Source organism: Anolis carolinensis, chromosome 5 (genome assembly GCF_035594765.1).
Source record: "Anolis carolinensis isolate JA03-04 chromosome 5, rAnoCar3.1.pri, whole genome shotgun sequence".
In the NCBI taxonomy this organism is placed as follows: Eukaryota; Metazoa; Chordata; class Lepidosauria; order Squamata; family Dactyloidae; genus Anolis; species Anolis carolinensis.
Window position 1 is genome coordinate 67,769,695 of NC_085845.1, and position 23,679 is coordinate 67,793,373.

At 42.4% G+C, this 23,679-nt stretch overlaps 1 long non-coding RNA gene across 1 annotated transcript in view; it reads left to right on the forward strand.

Annotated features, from left to right (window-relative positions):
• The first annotated feature begins 132 nt into the window (after positions 1 to 132).
• LOC134299238 (uncharacterized) overlaps positions 133 to 23,679 on the forward strand; it is a 55,167-nt gene continuing 31,620 nt past the window's right edge. The window contains exon 1 of the long non-coding RNA XR_010006421.1: positions 133 to 3,819. This is a non-coding gene — a long non-coding RNA (uncharacterized LOC134299238). The remainder of the gene's footprint in view (positions 3,820 to 23,679) is intronic.

Genomic DNA, 23,679 nt, shown 5'->3' on the forward strand with positions numbered 1-23,679 from the left:
GTGTGTGTGTGTGTGTGTGTGTGTGTGTGTGTATATATATATATATATATATATATATATATATATATATTACAAGTAAAGCAATTTTCTGTCCCAGCAATGGCTAACAAAATGTCTAATATGTCAGTAAAATATAAAATAAATAGCTTGGGGAGGGGGAGGGGAGTGGAAGAGGAGGAAAATCTCACCGCTTGACATTATTTTACCATCAGCATACTGGCACAGAAATGGAATGACCCCACCATACAAAGTAAATGATAGGAACATGGTGAGATTGGCAGTTATTGATGGGTTTTGCTGCTGGATAGTGGGGAAGAGGCAGACCGGCAGCAGGATGAGCACAAGATGCCTGTTTGCTTACCTTGTGTGATAATAAATAAAAAAATAGCAGCAGCAGTAGACATTTATTGCATTAGACCTTGGATCATTGTGAGATAAAATCAAATAACAGGATTTGCATAAAGATAATGAATTATTAAAAGTAATAAAATCAGATAATACGGAGCATACATACATATTACTTATGCAAAGTACTGCTTATTTGAAAATAATGCTTATAACAATGTTCCCAACAGGAGGAAAAAATACAATTTAATGTCAGGGATTTCATATTTTCAGATCTGCCTGTTTGCCAAATCTGATTCTATTCACATTTTCTTACATTTGGCAGCCTTTATTATACAGACAGCAACTTTCCAAGTGACACACTGGGTAATTTCTTGCAGCAAAAAAAAGTATTCACTAATCAAATAAAACAAACAAACAATGACAAAACCCCACAAAGAAACAGTTTTCTCTTAATATCTCTAGCTTTCCTTTATTTTGGTAAGGAATCTCAGCAACGTGCTCTGATGTCCCTGTCTAGGTGATATTCAAGGATTGTAGTGTGTTAGAATCTTCTGAAACACAGAGTGTATCTAGATCAGGGCCCACCCAAACTAAGACCTGTGGGACTCCAAGGTTATTTACCCGGCCCCTGCTCTAAACATAAGTCTTAGGATCACCCTAAGTCTGAAACGATTTGAAGGCACACAATAACAACAATCCTAATTAACTTGATTAGCTTAACAGCCAAAAGAAGGCCCACAATTCCGATTGAAACACTGGTAAGTCTGTGTTGGTTTAAATTGTTCTTCATTTTAAATATTACATTGTTCTTTCATTTTTTTTTTCAAACTATAGTTTGGCTCCCCAACAGGGACTGTGAATGGTCCATCTACCTAAAAAGTTTGATCTAAACTGTGGAATTAATGAAGTTTGAAATCACTTTAATTGCCGTATCTCAATGCTATGGAATTAAGACAGCCGTAGTTTTACAGTTTCTTTAATCTTCTTTATCAAAAAGTCCTGGTGCCTCACCAAACTACACATCCCAGGATTCCATGACCATTAAAGTGGGGCCAAACAACATTAATTTTGTTGTATGTCAGGCTATTCTATCTGTGTCTGTTCCCACCGTACAGCCTGAGTCTGAAGTTCATGAAGGAAATTATACTTCAGTTGAGGGGCTTGGGCAGGAATTAAATGTTAATGAGAGGCCTGAGCAGCTGGAATTAAGTGTAAATGAGCAAGGTTCAGATGAGAAGCTTGAGCCAGCGGAGTTGTAGGGGGATGACCTTTCACTGAGTTCTGCAGAGTTACAGTATGGTAGTGACTTGGAGGTTGTTTCTCCAGGTGGCAATGAGAAGATGACCTTGAACCGAAAGCAATTTTACAGTAAAGATAGAAAAGTCTCTCAGAAACTCAGACGATCTGCTCGTTTACAACAAAAAAGAGATAATGATCAGTCAGCTGCCTCAAAAGGGAAAAAGAATGCATTTCTTATGGTCTGGGATTTTGGGGAAAGCTTTTATTGATTCATGTAGCTTTCGTTTTCAAGTCGAGGCAACTTTGCTTTACCTCCAAGGATCCTGTTTCCAAGTGCTCCGTGTTTCCAAGGATATTTTCTAGTTTCAATTGGCCTTTGGGATTTAATGTTTGCTTTTTGAATTACTTTATCCAAGTTTTGCCTATGGTCTTGTTTTGCTATGTTTCCTGTTTTCACCTACCTTTCTCCATGTAATTTCTGCAGTTTCATGCTTTGGATTTAAACTGAAACTTTAAAGACATTCTTTACTGGCTACTTTTTGGATTGTACTTTTTACTATTTTATCCTGGTTTGCTTTTATACATATATTTTACAAAAAACTGCTTGCTGTTTAATCAGCTGGTGTGTTGCTTATAGTCAAAAAGATTTCTGCCTTGGAGTGTGACACGTTCTACAGTGAAGATGCACCCATAGTCATTAGCTGAATTGGCGCAAAGGCAGGTTTGATCTTCTGGAGTCTGACACTGGATCTACACTGCCCTATATCCCAGGATCTGATCCCAAATTATTTGCTTATCCCAGATTATCTGGCAGTGTAGACTCATATAACCCAATTCAAAGCAGATAATTCAAATTCTTAGCAGATAGCTCCAGCCTGAATTAGTGAGAGCCTTTAATATTCCAAACATCTGTTATTGATCTAATTAGCTCAGGTATTTGTGATAAATGGTGAAAAATAATAAATCATGTTGTATTGTTTAGACAATTTTATTTAGTTATCATTTGTCCAAGTAAAGGAAATGCCTGATGATGAAGATGTAGGCTGGCTGGTGATTGACACTTCATCTTTGTTGTATTTTGTGTCCACAGGGACAGTAGACTGTATTTTTTGTTTTCTCCGCAAACTGCTCTCTTCTGCTTCTTATCTTTTTTTGTCAGTGGTGTTTACTTAGAATCTAAAGGAAGCTTTGACCCAAAGGGGAGAAAGTGGATAAAGAAGTATAGGATGAACATTTCCAAAGGACAGTAAAGTAAAAACAAAAGAATAAGTAAAAGTAAGAAGGGAACTTTAAGAAATTGACAACATATTATACAGCTGTAGTCATGGGTCGGGAAGAGCTCAGTTTCAATATAATTTTCGTTCTCTCACACTTATACACTTCATGTGTGAAATAACTAACCAGCAGGTGGTTAAGTTGAGAACCCTTTCACTCTACACCGTCATAGCACTATGATTCCAGTTTAATTACCATGACATCCTGATTAATCCTTGGATTTGGCATATTTAGAATTCTCATTCATAAAACATGAATGCTTCGCCAGACTATAAATCTAAGGATTCCATAAGAAGTTGCTATGGCACTTAATCTAGAATTGTAGTGCTATAATTGTATACTGTGAAAGGCCTCCAGGTGTTTTATTCAGTTCTTGGTGGCCCTACCAATGTAGCAATAAGTTGGCTCTCAATATAGTTTGTAAATAAAATATTTTGTTGTTTAAAAACAAAAAAATAATTAAGCCACTATTCTCTTAGATATTTACCCATCTTGTCATGGTGAGGTTGCTTGTGTGTTCCAATAAATTGCAGGTGTAACCATCGCAACCATGTACTCCCAAGGAGGGGTCGCAGAAGAGGTTCCAGACTGAGCACAATCTAAACACCTCAACGGTGGATCAGGTGGAAGACAACATGATAAATGTTACAACAGCAGTGGAGACGGAAGAAGGCTGCAACAGACTGAGAAGCCACCATTGTCATGTTAACCATGCCACTGGTTGGGACCCTCACTCTGTGAAGACTGTGTTTTGATCAGCTGTGTACAGACCTCCATACATTAAAACAAACTCTCAAACAGGTATCTTCCAAGGCTGCCTTCTACCTGGAAACCAATGCCTCACTATGGAAGAACATGCGGGCCAAGAATAGGGCGCCATAATCACCTACCTATCCACCGCCAAGACACTACACTTGGAAGCCATCATACTTCGACAACAAGGGATCGCCTAAGTAAGTAAGTAAATAGAAATTTACTCTTCTCATTTTATTATTTTTCCCTATTGGATTTGACTACATCCAACCCATGTAACCTCTTTAATTCATCAATGAAAAATTACACAAACATGAAAAATGATTCACTCATTTTTGAGGAAAAAATTAACCAGACATTTTGCATGTGAACAAAAGAGGTTTTGCTATCAGAACAGCAGCATTAGATAGAAAAATGTAATCCATGTGGTGATAATTTTGCAACCATAATCATGTGATTCCTTGAATTGCAATCTATGGGTCTTTCTCTTTAATCTGGGAAGAGAAAGGTACATTCTTGAACAGACCTCAGATTATTTTATCAAAATAATATAGAAATATATGTCACTTAACTTTCCAAGTCTTACTTCGGAAAGTGGAACAAGGAGGTGTGCTGAAGGAAAATACAAAGATCTGAGGGAGGTTCTCTGTATCCTCAAAAGCAGAAGATATTCTGGGGTGCTGCTAATCAAACTTTGCTTTCCAGCAGCCCAAGACTAATACATTATTTTGCCAAGTGAACTCACCATATAGTTAAGGTGTATGGCAGAGCTTTATCATTCTCCTGTTATTTTCGTTACTGTTTTTCTTTTATTCTAACACACCATTCACTGTAAGACACATACTAATTTCAATATACCAACAGAAAAAATCTCACCCACAATTATAAGATGTACCCCATTTTTAGATATGTTCATGTGGGGGAAAGTGCATCTTGGAACTGAAGAAATACAGTGTTTGGGTTTTGTAATAAAGCTTAAAAATAAAGGTAGTTGATGCAAACAATTATTATGGGCAGGTCCAAGTTATACAATGTGACTGGGCTTTGGTGCACTGTGAAGGTCTACTCCCATACTCAATGAAAAGTCACCCAGTCATGTGAGAAAATGCATTTACTTTACCTTCAAACTCAAGTTGAAATTTTTATTTGATATTTCCCCAAACTACATAAAATGCAACAATAGAAAAGGTAAAAGTTTTCCCCTGACGTTAAGTCTAGTTGTGACCGACTCTGGGGGTTGGTGCTCATCTCCATTTCTAAGCCGAAGAGCCGTAGACACCTCCAAGGTCATGTGGTTGGCATGACTGCATGGAGCGCCATTACCTTCCCACTGGAGCGGTACCTATTGATCTACTCACATTTGCAACAATAATAAGACCATAAAAGATAAAGGTTTCCCCTGACGTTAAGTCCAGTCATGTCTGACTCTGGGGGTTAGTGCTCATCTCCATTTCTAAGCTGAAGAGTCGGCGTTGTCCGTAGACACCTCCAAGGTCATGTGGCCAGCATGACTGCATGGAACGCTGTTACCTTCCCACCGGAGCGGTACCTATTGATCTACTCACATTGGCATGTTTTCGAACTGCTAGGTTAGCAGAAGCTGGAGCTAACAGCGGCCGCTCACGCCGCTCTCGGGGTTTGAACCTGGGACCTTTCAGTCTGCAAGTTCAGCAGCTCAGTGCTTTAACACACTTCACCACTGGGGTTCCTCAGTAAGACCATATAAATGTAAAAAAGAAATAAAATCTTTAAAAAAGAAAGGAGAAAGAAAGAAAAGTCAACTAGTAAGAAAACAATTTTCTCAATTATTTTCCAGTTATTTCTCTTTAATATATTTCTTTAGCTGTGTCTCTTCAGCACTCAATCTAGAAAAAAAACCTTAAGTTCTACTTAATCCTTCATTCTTGAAACAATTCCACCTCTCATTCTCCTTCACTGTTACCAAGACACTCCTCCCTGCTACTAAAATCTCTTCTAAATATCTAGCCCTCTATCCTAGCTATAAATTGTCATGACCCAGGCTGCAGAGCACCAATAACCATACACAGAGGCCAGAATCTATCTAATATCTTTATTAAGGAAATAAGTAAAGGCAATAAAAATAAGTGTAGAATATAGTTCAGAAGATGACCTTTCAGGAAAGGTCAAATATAGTCCAGGAAAACAATGTCCAATATGAAATAGTAAGGTCCAAAGTTGTAATCCAGTAACCGAAACACTCACTTTGCCAAGCAGAGTGAGGGGAGATGACAAGGTCCTTTAGTCCATGAAACTTAGGCAAGGCAAGGAAATAGCTTGATTCTTGGTACACAAAGCTTGATTCAAGGCAACAAGGAACGAGGAACAGGGACAAGATCTGTGGTAAATACTTGGCAAGGTCCTGGAAAGCAAGGCTGAGTCCTAGGTAGCAAGGCAAGGTCCGTGAAGCAAAACAAGGCTGGAAACAGGAACGAAGGCTTGGAAACAGGAACGAAGGCTTGGAAACGGGAGTAGCGCTGTCCACACACAACCTACTCCGGTAGCTGACGAATTGACTCCGCAAGATTCCTACGGGGCAAGGAGCCTAAATAGGGTCTTGTTTTCCCACCAAAGAACACTTCTCTGGGGAACCAGAACCGAAAGTCAATCTCTGTGTCCAGATGCATGACTCCCTAAAGGTTCTCATGAAAGCAGTCTTAATCAGCTGAATGCCTGGCTGCGATTCTCAGGCTTCTGCGATTAGCCTGTTGAACTCCTTTTTGTTGTTGATAATAACTACGGCGAGAAAATGGGGGAGATTCTGACTCAGGGCTTGTTTGGCAGATTTCTGGAAGGCAAACCTCCTGCAGGTGCAAGGGCTCCAATTCTGGCTGGGAAAGTTCCAATTCTGGCTGAAACGGTGGAAAAACCAAGTTTTCCTCTTCATCTGTCTCAACAGCGCTAGGAACGGGACTACATGGCCCATGAGTCATCACACTATCCCCCTCCTCAAGCCCCCTCTCAAATTGGGACTCTCTCCCCGAGGCGCGAGGCCGCGGCTTGGCGGGATAGGTCTGATGGAAGCGGCAGGTTAAATCGGGGGCATGGACTGTGGAAGCGTCTTCCCAAGAGCGTTCCTCGGGACCAAAACCCACCCAGTCAATGAGATATTGCAGGCGGCGGCGGTGAAAGCGAGAATCCAAAATGTCCTGAACCTCGAACTCCTCCTCTCCGTCCACCAAAACAGGGGCGGGGGCCGGCCGGTCTACATCAGGGCGCACTCCATCCGCCGGAAGGAGCAGAGAGCGATGAAACACTGGATGAATGCGCATAGAGCGCGGGAGTTGAAGTTTGAAAGTCACGGGGTTAAGTTGCGCCACCACTGGATAGGGGCCAATGAAACGGGCATCTAACTTCCGGCAAGGGCGATGGGAGGGCAAAAAACCAGTGGACAGAAGAACCCGGTCTCCTACCTTGATTTCGGGGCCCGGCTGGCGATGATTGTCAGCGTGGCGTTTATAGTCCTCCTTGGCTTGGTCTAGTTGCTGGAGTAAAAGTTGTTGCACCGCTGTGAGTTCCTGCAGCCAGTCCTCTGCTGCGGGAACTTCTGAGGTTTCAATGACAGAAGGAAAGAAACGTGGATGGAAGCCGTAGTTTGCAAAGAACGGGGTTTCTTTAGTTGAAGCCTGGACACCATTGTTATAGGCAAACTCCGACAGCGGTAACAGGGAAGCCCAATTGTCCTGCTGGTAGTTCACATAACAGCGAAGGTATTGTTCCAAAGTGGCATTGGTGCGCTCAGTTTGCCCATCCGTTTGGGGATGGTGAGCCGAAGATAAACGAGAGTCTATGCCCAATAGTTTTTGTAGTGCTTTCCAGAAACGAGAGGTGAATTGGGACCCACGGTCTGTGACCAAACTCTTGGGCAACCCATGCAATCTGAAAACATGTTGAAGGAATAAATCTGCAGTCTCTTTGGCCGTGGGGAGGCCATCGCAGGGAATGAAATGGGCTAACTTGGTAAAAAGGTCCACCACCACTAGGATCGTGGTGAATCCACCGGAAGGTGGTAGATCAGTGATAAAATCTGCAGAGATTATTTCCCACAGGCGAGATGGGGTAGGAAGGGGATGCAGAAGCCCTGAGGGCTTTTCCCTTCTTGTCTTGGAGCGCTGGCATACTGGGCAGGTATTGACATATTTTTCCACATCCTTGCGGATCTTGGGCCACCAGAAATCTCTTAGGATCAAAGGCATGGTTTTAAGTAGTCCGAAATGCCCTGCTGGCTTGCAGTCATGACACAGACGAAGTGCTTTTTCCCTGCCCGGTCCTGGAGGGATGTAGACATGATTTCTATAGCAAAGTAACCCATCCTTAAGTGAAAAGGGGAAATGTAGTCCTTGGCGAAGTTGGTCCTGAGCCCAGGCATCTGCTTGCTGACTAGCCCTGATTTCCTGAGCACAAAGGGGTCCTGGAGTAGAGGGAGTTGATTCAATTGGAGTGGATTTGGTGTTTCCCACTGTGAGCGTGGCAAAGTTCTCGGGCTGCAGCAGTTGGGACTCAAAGGTCTCTTTGCGCCCTGCAGCATATTCCGGTTTCCGTGACAGAGCATCTGCTTGCTTGGTCTGGGCTGGGGTTACATAATGGATTTGGAAGTTAAAACGTTCAAAGAATAAAGCCCAGCGTTGTTGCCTCTGATTTAGCTTGCGGGCAGTTCTTAGATGCTCTAGATTCCGATGATCAGTATGGACCTCAATGGGAAATTTGGCCCCTTCTAACCAATGTCTCCAAGTTTCAAAGGCTGCCTTTATGGCCAAAAGTTCCTTTTCCCAAATAGTGTAATTTCTCTCTGGTGCGGTCAGTTGACGGGAGTAGAAGGCACAAGGGTGAAGGTGATCTCCCACTGGTTGTAGGAGTACAGCCCCAATCGCCACATCTGAGGCGTCCGCCTGCACGACAAAAGGGGTTTCAGGATCTGGGTGCTGAAGGATTGGCTGGGACGTGAATAATTTCTTTAGTTGCTGGAATCCTTTCTCTGCTTGCTCTGTCCAGCGGAAAGGCTGTTTCCCACGGATGCAGCTGGTGATTAGGTCAGACCAGCGGGCAAAGTCTGGAATGAACTTGCGGTAGTAGTTCGCGAACCCCAAGAAACGTTGCACCTCTTTCTTGTTGGTTGGCGCCCGCCATTCCAATACTGCTGCAACCTTTGCCGGGTCCATGGTGAGCCCTAGTGGCGAGACACGATATCCCAGGAAATCTACCTCTTGTAGGTCAAAAGCGCATTTTTCCAGCTTGGCATAAAGTCCATGATCCCGCAATTGTTGTAACACCATTCTAACGTGGTTCTCATGTTCTGATTGTGATCTAGAAAACACCAAAAAATCGTCCAAGTAGATAATCAAGAACCGGTCTAGATAATCCTGAAAGATGTCATTGACAAAATGCTGGAACGTTGCGGGAGCTCCACATAAACCGTAATTCATGACCCGGGACTCGAATAAACCGAATTTAGTCTGGAAGGCGGTCTTCCACTCGTCCCCTTCCCTGATGCGAACTAGATTGTAAGCTCCTCGAAGATCCAGTTTGGTATAAACCTTGGCCCCTCGAAGCCGGTCTAAGAGATCCGAGATCAAAGGCAGGGGATATCGGTTTCGCTTAGTGATATTGTTCAATGCCCTATAGTCCACCACCAAGCGTAGGTCCCCTGACTTCTTTTTCACAAACATCACTGGGGAAGCGGCTGGGGATTGAGAGGGTCTGATGAACCCCTTGCGGAGGTTTGTCTCTAAGAACTCCCTGAGAGCTTCTTGCTCTGGTTCAGTCAGGGAGTAGAGGTGCCATCGCGGGATCGGGGCCCCCTCCACCAAGTCAATGGCACAGTCATAAGGTCTATGCGGGGGTAGTCTCTCGGCTTCTTTTTCACTGAATACATCCCAAAAGTCTGAGTATTTCTTGGGCAAAGTGATGATGGGTTCAGCGTCTGTGGTATGGCAGACCTTGGCTACAAGACAATGGTTTTGGCAATATTTTGAAGCAAACTGAAGTTCTCTGTTGGACCAGGAGATGTTTGGGTCGTGAAGGGTCAGCCATGGAATTCCCAAAATCACTGGGAAATGGGGAACCTCGGTAACAAAAAAGGAAATCTCTTCCATGTGTTCCCTTATCCACATTCTGGTGGGTTCTGACCATTGGCTTACTGGACCTGTCTTGAGGGGGCGGCCATCTATGGCCTGCACCACACGGGCGTTCTTGAAATCGTGATATTGTAATCCCAGAGAGTCGGCATACTCTCTATCAATGAAGTTGTTTGTGGCTCCTGAGTCTATCATGGCATGGACCATGACGGGTCCTTTTTTCGCTGACCACAAGGTGACCACTAGGAGAAATAGGACCCCGGTTGGCGGCTCTTGAGTGGGGTTTTTGACCGGGTTGGCGAGCCTCTCTACGCCCGGTCGCTGGCTTCCCCCGCCGGCTTTGCGCCAGCCGCCACAGACGTCTTCGTCTCCGTGGAGGACGCCGCCGCCAGACGGGCGGCGGGCTTTCCTTTGGCTGGGCACTCTCTGGCAAAGTGGCCCCCGTTTCCGCAGTACCAACAGAGATTCAGGCGTTGGCGGCGGGCCTTCTCGGCAGTATCCAACCTGGGACGCACATTGCCCAGCTGCATCGGCACCTCCTCGCTTCCTCTGAGGTATGGGGCTGGTGGCGGGGGTCTCCACACTGGACGCGGCTGGATGCCGGTGGGAGCGGGAGGTTTCGCTCCAGCCCTACCGCTCTGGCCTCGGATCCATTGCTTTCTGTTGGCCAGCATGACTTCAGCTCGTAAACATTGATCAATGAGTCCTTCAAGAGAGTGTGGAGGATCCACCTTGGAGATTTCCTCCAGCATCTCGATGTTGAGACCCTCCCGAAATTGTCCTCTGAGGGCTATGTCGTTCCAGCCGGTGTTATGGGCCAGCACTCGGAACTCGGCTATGTACTGGGACAAAGGTCTGTCCCCTTGGGAGAGGCGCCGGAGTTTGTGGCCGGCCGCCTCCAAATTGTCCTCGATTCCCCAAGTCGCCTTAAGGTGATCCAGGAAGTGTTGTGCTGACCTCAGATGTGGGGAGACTTGGTCAAACAGTGTCGTCGCCCAGTTGGCCGCTGGCCCGTCTAGGAGACTGTAAATCCACGCCACCTTGATGTCTTCTTGGGGAAACTCGGCATTACGGGCCTCTAGATAAGCCTGGCATTGGCGACGGAAAACATGAACCTTAGAAGCTTCTCCAGAAAACTTGGTTGGCAACGCCATGGCCGGGAGACGGACCCCGCGTTCCTTCAATCCCCTTATTTCTCCGTCCTGCGCATTGAGCTTATCTCGGATGCGGTCCACTTCATCCTTGTCGATGGTGTAGCTGAGTGGCTGGTCACCCGGTCCGGCTCCGGTAGACATTCTGGCCTAGGTTAATTGGTGCTTAGGGTGGCGGAGTCAAACTGTCACGACCCAGGCTGCAGAGCACCAATAACAATACACAGAGGCCAGAATCTATCTAATATCTTTATTAAGGAAATAAGTAAAGGCAATAAAAATAAGTGTAGAATATAGTTCAGAAGATGACCTTTCAGGAAAGGTCAAATATAGTCCAGGAAAACACTGTCCAATATGAAATAGTAAGGTCCAAAGTTGTAATCCAGTAACCGAAACACTCACTTTGCCAAGCAGAGTGAGGGGAGATGACAAGGTCCTTTAGTCCATGAAACTTAGGCAAGGCAAGGAAATAGCTTGATTCTTGGTACACAAAGCTTGATTCAAGGCAACAAGGAACGAGGAACAGGGACAAGATCCGTGGTAAATACTTGGCAAGGTCCGGGAAGCAAGGCAAGGTCCTGGAAAGCAAGGCTGAGTCCTAGGTAGCAAGGCAAGGTCCGTGAAGCAAAACAAGGCTGGAAACAGGAACGAAGGCTTGGAAACAGGAACGAAGGCTTGGAAACGGGAGTAGCGCTGTCCACACACAACCTACTCCGGTAGCTGACGAATTGACTCCGCAAGATTCCTACGGGGCAAGGAGCCTAAATAGGGTCTTGTTTTCCCACCAAAGAACACTTCTCTGGGGAACCAGAACCGAAAGTCAATCTCTGTGTCCAGATGCATGACTCCCTAAAGGTTCTCATGAAAGCAGTCTTAATCAGCTGAATGCCTGGCTGCGATTCTCAGGCTTCTGCGATTAGCCTGTTGAACTCCTTTTTGTTGTTGATAATAACTACGGCGAGAAAATGGGGGAGATTCTGACTCAGGGCTTGTTTGGCAGATTTCTGGAAGGCAAACCTCCTGCAGGTGCAAGGGCTCCAATTCTGGCTGGGAAAGTTCCAATTCTGGCTGAAACGGTGGAAAAACCAAGTTTTCCTCTTCATCTGTCTCAACAGCGCTAGGAACGGGACTACATGGCCCATGAGTCATCACATAAATCATCTTTAAACCTGTTTAAAGGTTTTCTCAAATTTCAATGCAATTTGACAATTTTTGATTTACAATTCAACAACGGATTCAATGACTTTAGTCTAGTTATGATTATTTAATTGAATTCAGGCTGATATTCTGGTAGCATGGGAAATAGGTCTTTCTTCAAAGCCACTGGCACCTGCAAAACATCTTTGCTTTAAAAAGTTCATGACGTTGAAAATAAAATTGTCTTTTTCACTTGAGTAAAATTGTGTCTCTCCCACTCTTCCCTTCAACAAAAATGGCCTCATCCATCAAAAGAACTTTTCTTAAACAGAAATCAAAACTTAGTGGCTTTAAAATCCCTTCTGGGGCAATTTTCTTTTCACAAAAATTGCTAAAGCAACAGCCCCATGAACTCTTTAAAAAGTGGGAAGATTGTGAAAGAGACAGTAGTAGATGAATTTTTAAAATGTCTTACGCAGAGAAAAAATCAATATGGTCTTTCTGAGACAATGCAGACTTTGTCCAATTATTTTTGCAGAGCTGGAAATAGGAATTTCTCCAATCACAGGTAATTTCCATTTAGGTAATTTTATAATCATATTGCAATAAGGCTACAACTGCTTCCCACAAAATTAAAAAATATGATAGAAACTAGAAGTGTCATTTGTGGATCTTTCCATAGAGTTTGGAGTACTATTACTAGGGTCATGCATTTGGGGTAAACCTTGACCTGTTTCATGTCCTGGCTTTAGGTGGGGGCTCTGATCCATTTTTTGGGAGTTCCCAAAATCAGGAGGGCAGATATCTGTTTTTGTTTTTGGATGCCAAAAGAGCTGTGTTCTATCAGCCCATTATTGGGGGTGGGGGGTCCCCAGGCTCCCCTTCCCATCATTTTAGGCATTTTACATATCTACTCTAGAGGAGAGATGCTCAGCTGCAGACAGGCACCATACTTTCTCTCCTGGGCCTGTACACCACACACACTCTTTTCCCAAGGCATTTAAAGGAGACAAACAAGCTCTTAAAGCTTACTCAAGATCAGCTCCCACTTGCTTTTGTGTTGAGCTGATTTTCATAGGGGGAAGGACCTTCCCGTTACATGCTACTGAAGGAACAAAAGTAACGAAAGAGTGGATGAAACTGAAGGAAATGGTTTCTGTGCACAACTCTACCTATTATCCTGCAAAATTACAAAACTGCCTTTCATGGAAACATCTGTTGAAGCAAATAGTATTTTAAATTATTTTAAGAGTGAGAGTGAAATGGAGGAGGCCATTCACTCTCTGAACTTTCCCCACTCTGTTTTAGACCTTGAAATAGTACTGGAGGAAAATGAAACCACTGTATTACTTCAATTCTAAGCCTCACTTTTCCCCTGAGATAAACATCTCTAAAATGGGGTGTATCTTAGAATCACAGGTGTATCTTATGTATTTTTGTTGTTGGTGACTGTACCATCTTACAATTGATGGCATGTTACAATTGAAGAAATATGGTAACAATTTTTTCCCACAAGACCCAGAGCAATGATTGTTTAATTTTCTAAAATCTGGATTTGGGTTGATGTTTTAGTTCTGAATTAGGGTTTCCAACCTTTTCCCTGATACTCCTTGTTTTTTTTTTTTTTGTTTTGTTTTTAAGTTGAATACAACTGTGTTTGAAGGTGTAGATATAGAACCACCACCCCCTTATATTCTTATTGTGGAGAATGAGAAAAAAGCTTTCATAGACAACTTGACCTGAATAAGGTATCTCTATACTTTCAAGGTTACCTCTACTTTAAGATAAAATGGTGCTGTTTATGGAGGCAACTAGGTTTCTCCCTTACTCCATATTTCTTGGCAGGAACATCCCTCTCCATTTTTTAAAAGCGTTGTTAGAGAGTGATAATGTGACTTGACCCTATGCCACATGACTAGATAACAAAGAAAACTCGTACTCATCTGGTAATTTCTCCCTTTTTGTCGTCTTACTCTATCTGAATGTGCTTTCATCCTTCCTAACACTTGCAAAAGTAGATCCTTTTTTGCTATTAATAACTATAGGTTATTCTAAGTCAACTTGTTAAAGAATTTGCTGTCTTTCAGTGCAAAATGGTAACAGCTCCAGAAATAGTAGAAAGCAAGTGTGAATCCAGGCAAGTAAAAAAAAAAGCCTTAGTAGAGATAATAACTTGATGGATTTCATAAATTTATCTTCTTTTTGTGAAAAGTCAACCAAGTTGAGATCTTGAGCAATGTATGTACACATGCACATGTGCACAGCTTCTAATACTCTGATTGATAGATAAATGTAGAAGGGGTAATTGAATTAAAAAAAAACTAACAATCTCAGCTTCCTTACAGAGCTTCTTCACAGTCATTTTTATACACTTGTTAATCTGATTATTCTTTTTTCCATCCAAGTTTTCCTATTTTCTACTGACTACTTTGGATTTGAATTGCTGCTGTTGTTGCTAATTGCCTTCCAGTTGACCCCAACTTATGACAACCTTATGAATGAGAAATCTCCAAATCACCCACTTCTCAATAGCACTTGCTCAGATCTTGAAGGCTCATGGCTGTTGCCTCTCTGATTGAATATTCCTCTTTTCCTATTGCATGCATCCCCCTTAAGCAAGGACTATCATCCCATGATGTGGCAAAAGTATGACAGCCTAAGTTTGGTCATCAAGTTACTGCAACATCAAGTTACTTCCTTTAGACTCTGAGTGAAGTTAATGGCTTTCTTTTTCAATGGAAACATTTAATAGCTGATGTGTGATATCTTGTGAGGAGAAAACTGAGAACAGCATATGTGTATCTGTGAGATCTTGAGTGCCTAGAAAGGGAGCCCATTTTTCAGAGCCGTGATTAATGTTCTTAATTGCTTCTCATTTTGCCCACAGCTGGCAGATAATACTAGGCCACTCAGTGTGCATTTGTGAGAGGGAAATGCTATTAGGAGGGAGCATTTTGTCCCTATAGATTCAGCCACTTAAGAGGTTATACGTGAGTGTCTTTCTCATAGTGCAGATACTCTGAAAGGACAAAATAATTATACTTTAGTTTGAAAACATAATATTTGGCACATATGGCAAATGAAACATCAGTTCAGGACTTTCCTTTTAATGTGTTCTCTGAAACTATTTCTATTGTACATTCTCGACAAAACAGTGGTATCTTTCTTTCAGATGGACATTCTTCTTACTGTATAACACTAATACCCATGGGGAATACATCACAAAAATCTGCATGGACATCTAAACCTGTGGATAATGATAATCCTATATTTTGACTATATTTGGGTCAAAAGCATACCATAGAATCATATTGGAGGGCCAATAGAGGCCCACAGTCACTTCCAGGGTGGGTTTTGTTTTGGAGCATGGGCAGAGGCGGTCCAACCGTAAGGTGAACTAGCCACGTGCCTGTGGCACCATCATCCCGGGGGCACCATTGTCCCAGGAGGATGGCGCCACCCCCCTCCTCCTTCTCCTTCGGGCCTTCCGGCAGCTGCCCTGACTACTTTGGGTGGGAGAAAGAACTCTTCTTTGAAGCAGGTGTGAATGTTGCAATTAATCACCTTGTTTGGCATTTAATGGCCCTTTGGCTTCAAGGCCTGGCTTCTTCTTGCCTAGGAGAATCTTTTTTTGGGAGGTGTTAGCTGTCCCTAATTGTTTACTGTCTGGATTTCTCCTGTTTTCAGAGTGTTGTTCTTTATTTATTGTCCTGATTTTAGAGTTTTTTTAATACTGGGGGCTATCTGGGTTATCTAAGTCCACACTGCCCTATATCCCTGTTCAATGTTTGGTGCTAAATTCGCAAATATAGTAATTTCTACATAACATTACCATGTATTGAACTGCATTTTCTCTTGATTTGTTGTAAAACATGATGTTTTCGTGCTTAATTTGTAAAATCTTAATGTAATTTGATGTTTAATAAGCTTTTCCTTAATCCCTCCTTATTATCCAACATTTTCGCTTATCCAACGCTTTTATTTTTCAGTGATTGGTTTGAGGGGGGCACCAAAATTCTCTTCGCCTACACTTGAAAATTACCTAAGGCTGGCTCTGAGCATGGGTAAAAGATACCGTGGGGAAGCAGGTTGTACTGTACTCGGTAGATGAGGACATTTGGGAAAGTGCTATTTATATACTCCTACCCATTTCATGAGTTTATGTCCAGGTAATTTGAGAGATTGACTCTCCCATTATAAGCCAGTATAGGTGCTAGGATCATATCTCAATCCCATCACCATCATAATCACAGTTGGTGGAGATATAAGAGAGGGCCTTCTCAGTGGCTGCCCAGGAGGTCCTTGTTGTCCTTCCAACATTTACCCTTTATATGATTTTTATGGTGTTTGCCACTTTATGACTCAATCTTGGGGAAAAAGTGGTGTGTAAATAAATAAATGCTAAAGTGTGACCTGAGAGCTGTGTGCTGTGTACCAAAGCTATTGCCCCACACCCCATGTCCCCTATGGGGATGGGATAAATGTTGCAACATTTTTGCCCCTCCCAGTCCCAAAACCAGGGCCTTCCCAAACATTTCAAATCCATGTCTGTATTTTTTTAAATTGATTCCCACAGGATGCACTGGGATGTATTTGTCCGTATCTCCAAAATCCAAGGGGTTGTGGGCAGCTGCTGGACTTCTGGAAGTTGCTTGTTTTTTTGACCAATGCCTTTTGTGTTTCAAGGTTGTGTGCTGCACACCCCATTTAAGACCCTCTTGTCTCCCTGTCAGTTAACAAAAGAAGTATCTTTGGGATAATAAAGGAGAAAGAGTTGGGGAAATTATTGGAAAAGGAGTTTGTTACATAAAAAAGAAAGGAAGATATGGGAGTAATTACAATCTTGCAGTGAGAATAGAGAGAAAAGAGGAAAGCACTTCAGGTTACTCAGTTTATTCATATTGAAGGGGACAAGGGACACCTGGTTTAATTTGATTCTTAAATAGCAATAGTGTGGAGAGTGAGTTTGATTAAATAAATAGCCTTAGTCTTTAGTGTCAGAAGGAAATCTGCCTTAGTCTTAGTGTTAAACCATGAGAAACACACACAGATCCAAGAAAACATGCAACACAAATGACAATTGAAAGAAGAGAAGCAGCCAATAAAAATGCCATTACCTTCCTTAGAGATGCAAAGAAATCTGTGTGATTCAGGGAACTCACACAGCAGGTAATAAATTTTTATAGACAGTAGCCTTAGACATTAGAAATGGCATTTTGATGTAGTTTGATTTTGATCAATTGGGCCAAAAACGAGGCTTACAAAGGGTATATTGATATACTGAATGGTTGTAAATGGATCTTAGATCTCCATCTATCTGATGAATTGGAGTCCTATTTATTTTATTTATTTATTTACAGCATTTATATTCCTCACTTCTCACTCTGAAGGGGACTCAGGGCGGATCACAATGCACATATACTGTTGTGACTGCGCCTTCGGGGACTGTGGATGATGGTGGTGGGATCAGGAGAGGAAGGAAAAACCCTCGTGAGGAGGGCTCCTTGGAGGATTTGTACAGGAAGAGAATTAGGGAACTCAATGGGGAGTCTTCTGAGGAAGATTCAGATGGGGAGTTTGTTGAAGAAATGGATGCTGGTGAACAGGTGGTGGCTGAGGAAGTGAGCACTGACTGGGCATGGGCACCGGAGATGCCTGGGGAATTGGGGCCCATGGATACTGCTGAACCTTGGGTATCTTCAGAAGCAGATCCCACTTGGTCTGCTTGGAGGAGGGAGGATGGATCCTCAGGTGTGCATGGTGTTGGGTGTGGGCAGGATGATTGGAATTCTGATGAATTAGACACGCCCGATCCACGAGCCTTAGCTGTGTGGAGATCTGACTCTGATTAAGGATTTGGGACACCTGCTCTTTGGGTGTTGGTGTTTGGACACCCAGGGAGAATTGGGATAAATTGGGAGTGTTTGGTCACTTCACTTTGCGTGTGGCAAGGTGTTGCTGGGCGCCATTGGGATTCCTGTACGTGTTAAGAAGACTGGACTGGGACTTTGCTTCAGATGTAAGTTTACCTGGGTTGCTCTGCAACGGAGGGCTGGAACTGTGTGGGTTTTCCTGGACTGCACTGTTATTACTATTTTTAGCTGCGGTTGCCTTTGTTTGATAACTTTCAGTGTTTAAAGGCAGTCCAAACAAAAATGTAAGTGTTTAAAGCCATCTTTTGTGTTTGTGCCTATTTTTTGGGCTATATCTTGAATAAACTCTGACTCTTGACATATACACGGCAAGCATTCAGTGTCATTAAACATACGACATATATAGACAGACACAAAGGCAATTTAACATTCCAGCCTCCAACTTCCTGAGGCTATGCTCGATTCCAGCCACAAGGGGAAGTGCTGCTTCACTGTCCACTTGTGACACCGAGTCCTTGATGGAGTACTTTCTCATTCTTCCACACGCTCCTGTACAGTTTTATGGTGTCGTAAATTTGTTGAATTAGCCTCCCCACATAAAGCGGTACCTAAATTTCCTACTCGACAGATATAACTGTCTTTCGGGCTGCATAGGTCAAGAGCAAGTTAGAATATTAATGGTCAGAAGTTTACTCCGACCTGGGCTGGCTTCGAACTCATGACCTCTCAGCAGTACATGTAGCTCTCTAACTGCATGTTTTCTACTTTGGAATTGTTGTAAAAGATTGCAGTTCTTCTTGAGGGCAAATGAATGCTGAGAAAAGCTGAGATTCTTTAGAATTTTTTCCAATTATTTTTCTGACTTTAACAAATCAAGTCCATGCTGCAGATATTATAGACTTTAGGTCGCAACATTCCCAGTAATTGTCATGCTTGTTGGGAATGCTATGAATAAAAGCCTACAATATCTGCAGGACACTAGGTTGGATTTAGAATGTGAATAGTCAGGAAATCTGGGGTCTAGTCCATCTGAGGGCATATCTATTCATTCAGAAGCCATATAAATGTTGGAAGTCTTTTGCACGACTTTCCCTTTCATAACAACCTGAGTCTTTTTTTTTTTTTTAGTGCAGGTCATTTTACAACTCCTGTTAGGAGCTGTCAGATTAATTTTCTCATCCAGTCAAGTATTACTTTAAGCTGTTCTCTTTCTACACAATGGGAGATTGCATTGTGTTTCTGGAATGCATTCTGGGTTTATCACAGTAATTATGTCCGGCAAGTTATTTCGGCACCACTTAAACTAATTTGGGATTAGACTGCTAATTTTTTTAATGACCTCTTTTCATTTTGCTTCTTTCCGTGTGCTTTGAGAAATCTTAAGTGGCTGAGGGTAGAGGCTTGAAAGGTAGGATGAAAACTATAATCCAAAGTAATAAGTTAATAAGGAAGCAAAATGTTGTACAGGTGAGTAACAATGCTTTGAGCAAAACATTTGGAACAGCCATAAAATGATTACCAATTAGCAAGGAATGAGTGTCCCATTGGAATGATGGCTCTTGTTTTTTATGAGAAAAAAGATACTGCCAGCAAATAATTTTCTAGAGAAAACCATGAGAGATACATCGTTTCATCATATGGCCTTTGTTAGATAAGCATGGGTCTACAATACCAACACAGCAATTGTATTAATGGTGGAGATAGTGTGTGTATTATGCTACATGCTTACCTTCAGCTGAATGGCACACGTGGATTCTTACAGGACAAATTTTCTACATTGTTTCAAAGAGTCATGTGTTATAAGAAGCATGAAACGCACTATCCAAGGCCGGCCAGTTCTTCAGCACTGTGTCTTGACACTTGATAGCAAATTGCATTAATTCTATAGTGTAGATACACCCACAGAATGATATAACTGTAGAGGCATAGAACTGGAAAAAATCATAAGGACCATTTATTCCAAGCCAGTACAATCAAAAGGTTACTATTGCATTATCTGGGCGGAGGTCAAATGGAGGTGCTAGACAGAGAAGTCCATTTTATGAGGAGGAGGGGAGTTGAAGGAGGAAAACCATTTCCCCCATTTTCACCTTCCTATGTCATACAAGATGGTTGTTTCCATGACGGTGACACGGGTGGTGGTGATGATGGGAATAACAAGAAAACAGGAGGAGATACTCTTACAACCCCTCCCCCTAAAATGGAATATCTTTCTCTGTCTAGTGCTCCCTTTTGGCCTCTGTCTGGATAAAGGAGCAGCACCAAAAAAATTCCAATATAGAGAATCCACCATTTTCTGAGGTCATTTATTTCACTGATAAACAGCTCTTACCATCAAGTGTTTCACCTAACATTTAGTCAGAATCACCTTTCTTGAAATTTGGATCTATTGATTTGGCTTCCATCTTCAAATTCAAGCTTACCTCAAGTATTTTTTTAAACTATATCTTCCCAATTCCACCACACTAGTGCTGGTCTCAGTGTAAGGTGTAGGAATAGAGGAAGGTATTGCAGGTGAGTAGTGAAGTTGATCAGCTCAATAAAGGAAGCTATGCCCCCGAATTTGCAAAACTTGAACACGGTTGTTGTGATGAACCATGGGCCTTGTAGTCCTGCTCGGGACATTGTAATTCCTGATGAAGATGAAAACTTGGGTTTTTTACCTTCCCAGTCTGAACTGGATTCCTCTCAGCCAGATCTTTCCCAGGCAGATCTGGGAACCTTGCACCTGCAAGAAAGTTGTGCCCCAGAAGTATGTCAAACAACCCCAGAGCCTACTTCTCCCGTGTTCTTGCGCCGGGAGTTTTGTAAACAACAGAGAAGTTTGGATTCAGCTTCGCGCAGGAGTGCGAGGATAGCAGCTAAGAATGTTGCCAATTAACATTGGTTCTCGTGAGAATCTTTAAGGAGTTTAACATCTGGTCTCAGAGTTTAGCTTTCGTTTCTGATTCCCAGAGAACCGCTTTGGTGAGAAAGTTGGACTCTATATAGGTGTTTTGCCCGCGTAGCAACTTCGCGGAGTCAATTCGTCAGCCTACGGAGCGAGTTGTGTCTGGACAGCGCGCTCCGATTCAAGCCTCGCTCTTGCTCAAGCCTTGCCTTGCTATCCAGCCTTCGCCTTGCTTCCCAGCCTTGTTTACCTGCGGACCTTGCCTTGTTTCCCAGGACCAATCCTTGCCTTGTTTCACGGATTTTACCAAGTTATTCCACGGACCTTGTTCTTGTTCTTAGTTACCTTGTTCCACGTTCAAGCCTTGTTTCAAGTATCAAGTTATTTCCTAGCCACGTTCAAGTTTTATGGACTAAAGGACCTTGTCATCTCCCCTCACTTTGCTTGGCAAAGTGAGTGTTTCGGTTATTGGATTACAACTTTGGACCTTAATATTTCATATTGGACATTAATTCCTTGGACTAATTTTGACCTTTCCTGAAAGGTCTGCTTCTGGACTATCCTTTACATTTGCTTTTACTAACTTTATATATTTCCTTAATAAAGATATTAGATAGATTCTGGCTTCTGCGTATGGTTATTGGTGCTCTGTAGCCTGGGTCGTGACAGTTGTTAATAAGAGGATCCCTTAGGAGTCCTCATTCATGGAGTTACCATATAACCCGAAGTCAACTAGATAACACATAACAACAAAGATTCACCTTTGGTTCATGGTAAATATTAGAGTGGGGCCCGGTATTTGTTTCATATGTTTCATCCATGCTTTTGTACTGTGTCGTTCATTCGTATGGCACGGTACGGCAGACCCCTCCCCACACAGATCAAGCAGTGAAACGAAAGTGGAAGCAGCATTAAACTGTTTGCTTTGTTTGGGGCGCTCCTTGAGCGGCCCTGGAAGCATTTCCTGGTTTTCTGAGCCAGTTTGAGATCAGTCAGAAGAACTGAACATTTAATGGGGTGAATGCCCCCAAAGAGCTCATTGTAGGCACGTTCTTCTTAGCTACTGGGTGGTGGTGCTGCTGCTCTTCCTGCCAGTCTTGCCTGCCTCTGTGCCTGCCTTGCAGCCTGCTTATTTTTTAACCTCAGGTTTCCTCTGCATATCGAGAGAGAGAGACCTCTCAGAATCAATGGTACCTTAATCCCGGTCTTTAACCTCAGTTCTCCTCTGCAGATTGAGAGTAAAGCATCTCAGAATCATTAGTATCTTAAGCCCTTAAGTTAGAGGGCGGGACCAGTGGGGAAAGAAGGAATGTTTTTAAGGAGATCTTATAGAAAAAAAATCCCTAAAATTTGGGGGATGACCCAAACCTTATCAGAGTTGGAGGACTAAAAGTGGTAGATATGCCCTCCATGGGTGGTGATTTTCACCCCTTTAGCCCAAAAATGGAAGGGGAGTCTGGGCAGCCCTCCCATTGCTGCCAATGGGATGAATGCATTTGTATATTTGGATGGTGAAATGAAAAAACTAAGTTTTAAAAGCTAGGGATGAATACGGAAACAGGACCATACAAATGGAACAAACTGATAGAGATTTATACAAATGTACAAGACTAGTAAATATATTCACCTCTCTCGATTATTGATTTCCAGGTCCTTTACCATCATTGTCCCCTTCACTGGATAAGGCTTATTGATCCATGTTACCTAGTAGAAGTGACTGCTATCATGTTAACATTCATATGCCAAGAAGTCTCAAGAGAGGTGCTACCAAAGGATATAATCAGCATCCAAATAGAGAAAGTTATAGCAAAAATATACCTCTTTTATGCTATTAGTTAAAGCAAATCAAATGAGATGCATGTATAAGTTCTCTAGTTTTAACATTAATGAAAAAGTCAATAGTGACCACATCACCTTCAAATTAGAAATATCATTTCATAATCATTTGTTCTGACAGTAGGAGCTGCCCAGCTTGAATACATCCACACATATAAGGTCAGTTTCTTTCATTCTCTTTTGCCAAGGAAAACAATCTACTGCATCAAAGCTATCAGACACATCGGGACAGAGGACTATTTATAGCAGTCTATTAAAGTGGCATTAATGAAATTGGTAGTTGCTTTTTTTCTGGCAGCTGAAAGGTTACATTCCTGAACTTGTTAACTGACATTGACCAAGGAATATCTCGACTGCCTTGATAGTGAATAGATAATTAGGCAATCTTGTGTCAATTCCAAGGTGTAAATGGAAACTAGAAGGATTTCAATTGGATGTCATTTCAGTTCTCTCTGCGGATGGGGAGGGTGTTCTCAGAATGTAGATCCAATTAGATTTGTATGTTGCTAAGCATTCATGGAACAAGGATAAGGTTCAGAATAGGAAGGGAAACAAATTTTGTTGGGTTCATAGAAAAATATCCATTTTGCATCTCATGCGATCGGCAGTAGGGTAAGACATACAGTAATTTGTTGTGGAAAGCCGTAACATCTTGAGGTTACCAATGCATTTTTGTGAGTCACAATGTGCATAAACCATGAAAACATCTGAAAAACATACACAGCAAAATGTGTATATTTGAAAAGTCCACACAGGACTTTATCACACAAAACTGCTATTCCATGGTAGTCACATGAGCAGTGATGGCAGATACATACCAACATAAGCATTTTTGTTATTGCACTTTGCTCCGTTCATGCAACAGTGCTGATTTGACAGTCTCTGGTCCCATGAGGATAATAATAAGGGTAGTAAAACTTTATTTATATTCTGCCCTCTCTCCCTGAGGGTACTCAGGGCAGATTTGCAAGAAAAGACGGCAAACATTCAGTGCCAGACCCAAATCATAAATAAGAACCATAAAGCAAACAACCATGTTCCCAAAAGACAATCTAACATAGCAGACATTAGACATAAATTATATC